We start from the raw sequence: 2,775 nt of genomic DNA on the forward strand, positions 1-2,775 counted from the left end.
TGGCATGCGTGACCCCATCCTCCACGGACATCCACCGCAAATTTCAACAACTAGAGGACTTTGCTGAGATGAACAACTCCCAGCTCCTGAAGGTTGACAACGAGGTGTTTGAGAACCGCGACCAGAAGGCCAAAGGGCTAACTGTGTCCTTGTTAATAGCTGCAATGGGGAACCGGGCCCAGAACTACAAACTGCGGCGCCCTCACAAAAGAAAGAAACCAAAAAGAGACCTCCACTGCGCCGAGACCGATGTGCCTTCTGCAGAGAGACTGGCCATTGGAAAAACGAGTGCCTTGATAGTGAGGAAACATCTAAAAAGCCAAAAGAATTTCAGTCAAAAGGAAGATACCAACCTGAGCCAGTGGACCGGGCCGAGGGACAATCAGACCAGGAGCGGATCCCCACCGCTAGACACCAAGGAAGGGGTCCACGGGAGCAGCGTCATCCGCGGACAGCACGAAGCCAGCTACACAACAGTAACTGACAACGAGGTATCAGAGTGAAGGCTCCGCCACAGGACCGGTCATCGTAACGGATCTGAGTCACAGGCACTCATCCAGGCACTACAATAGTGGAAAACGGGCCAATACCGACACTGGCTCAAGGTATGCCTTTGTCGCTCTGCACATACTTGGGGCTTTTCACCAAAACGGGGGATTACAAACGGCGAGACGAAAAGAAGCTTCACAAGGCCTAAAAGCTGCAAAGTTTAGGGAAAGCTGAATGCATAAATTGGACCCACGGAACCACCATAGCTGGCTTTATCATGAAACCTAAGCCCCCGCCCTCATCAAGGCGGAAAAGGGAAAGAGCTCCATGAAACCCCAGCAGGCAGGGACTATGACCATTCTCAACAGGAAGCAGATACAGAAAAAGAGACCTCCAGTCCATCCACATCCATGTAATAACAAGGGGGTTCGTGGCTCATAGAAAAGAGTCAGGCAGGAAAAATTAATTAAGGGGATTTCTGGGTCTGCCTACAAAGACACCGAGGTCATCCTATCTTAGAAGGAGCCTGCGAGATTCTCCAATAATAAGGAAGTAAGAAAGAAACCCAAGATTAATAGCCTTGAAAATGCCCCAACACCTTCAGGTCTTAAGGAGAATTCCCTGCCCCATCACTAGAAAATTTTTAGAGAAGAGCCTCATCCTTTTAGAGAATTAGGTCCACCCCTTTCAGCCAGAAGAAAAAGTACAGGCTAAAAGGTTAGAAGAAGCCACTCCAATCGAGTTATACAGGTAATCCTATGCTGTAAAAGGCTGAAACCAAGAAAGAGTACTATACATTTTAATCCAGTGTATTACCCTAAATTATAGCAACCTAGCATCAGGAACTGAAAATAGTGTGAAATATCTGCTAAAACGTGTTTCATAATTTGGTTTAGCTAAAGTGTTTGTTAGCCTAACATAACAGGTGTTATCGGAATATAAGACTGTCAAATTTACAAAAGATTTGGCCCAATATGACACAGATTCTATGAAATAATTGTTATACTAATTTAATCAGATTATCTCAGCTTGTCAGCATGGTTAAGCATAAAGACCAGCCGTCCAGACTGTCCAGATATTCACCACAGTCAACTCCCGTAGAAATCCTTTTGTAGACAGTGCAGACAGATTTCATCGGCTCCTGCAAAGGCAACATGCCCTGCTCCAGTCACAAACCGGAAGCTGGCTCGTCTACGCATGGCCGAAACTTGAGGAATTGCATCGTGAGACTCTTATAATTGGACACTAGGGAAGAAGGGAAATTAGAGCAGAAAACTGTAAGTTGTGCATCCATGTCACTAAAAGGGGGGCAGAGAATATTCCATAGCCACTATGAACGTCAGAGAACTCAAAAAAGGGACCTGTATCTATAACTAGACTCAATATTCAGTATGTAATCCAGGTGATCAGCCTTAAGTTACAACTCAGACGAACCTCCCCCACGAAAACAGTTCTGAAACAGGAGAAGCTTTACGGGACCACAGGGGAAGAGAGACAGACAGACCCGTGTTAGCCCAGAAATAGACAAGAATCCACGTTAGATACGAATTTTTATCTAGGAAAAAATGTAAGGGCGATTCTTGATTCGTCTACTTGATAAAGCTGATGACTTCTAGAGTTTGAACTGAACTGTAGTGCAGGAGAAGGCTCAATGGCACAACTGTCCACGTGGGCATTTACCCCGGCACGGTATTTATTACTAAAGCTGGACACAGACCGCAAAAAGATCCTAGAGCATAAAGCCAAGTCTCACCAAGTAGGAAGGGAAGGGGGCAAATATAAGGAAGAAACATTTGAGAAGATGTAGGAATAAAGTATTGAATAGACTGTAAACTGAAATGCAAATTTTCAGATGATCTTTAAAAATGAATTTGGAAACATCTTAATTTGGGTAAATACTTGTCAGAATTAGGGTTCGCATATAATTTGCCCGGTCAAACTTCGAAACATGAGGTGAATTAAAACTCATGGATTTCTCCTTTAGAAAAAGTCTAAAGTCATAAAGTTTGACAGTGCAAGAGGAGAAAGTAGAAAAAGAATTCGTGTTTTAAGGCTGTCTTAGAGGTCACCGCTAACAAAACTAAGAGAGCCCTGACCCTCATTGCACATGAACACACTCAGATGAGAAATGCCACCTAGCAAAGTTAGCACCAGGCTATCTGTTAACAGCAGAAAGAGGCGTGCATAGGAAAGCCAACCTCACCAACTACTGCATACAGATGGATAAACCTGGGCCAGGTAGTTAACGACAATGTCGAACAAATGACAAAAGTAGCACATGTACCC

The 2,775-nt window shown here is 44.4% G+C and overlaps 1 protein-coding gene across 1 annotated transcript in view; it reads right to left on the reverse strand.

The window, feature by feature from the left end:
- The window catches only part of ASB1 (ankyrin repeat and SOCS box containing 1), a gene marked incomplete at its 5' end in the record, with an annotated part of 16,386 nt that overhangs the window by 3,841 nt on the left and 9,770 nt on the right, over positions 1-2,775 (reverse strand). The gene's annotated exons all lie outside the window — the stretch shown is intronic.

The sequence above is a fragment of the Pteropus vampyrus genome, unplaced genomic scaffold (assembly GCF_000151845.1).
Source record: "Pteropus vampyrus isolate Shadow unplaced genomic scaffold, Pvam_2.0 Scaffold364, whole genome shotgun sequence".
Lineage (NCBI taxonomy): Eukaryota > Metazoa > Chordata > Mammalia > Chiroptera > Pteropodidae > Pteropus > Pteropus vampyrus.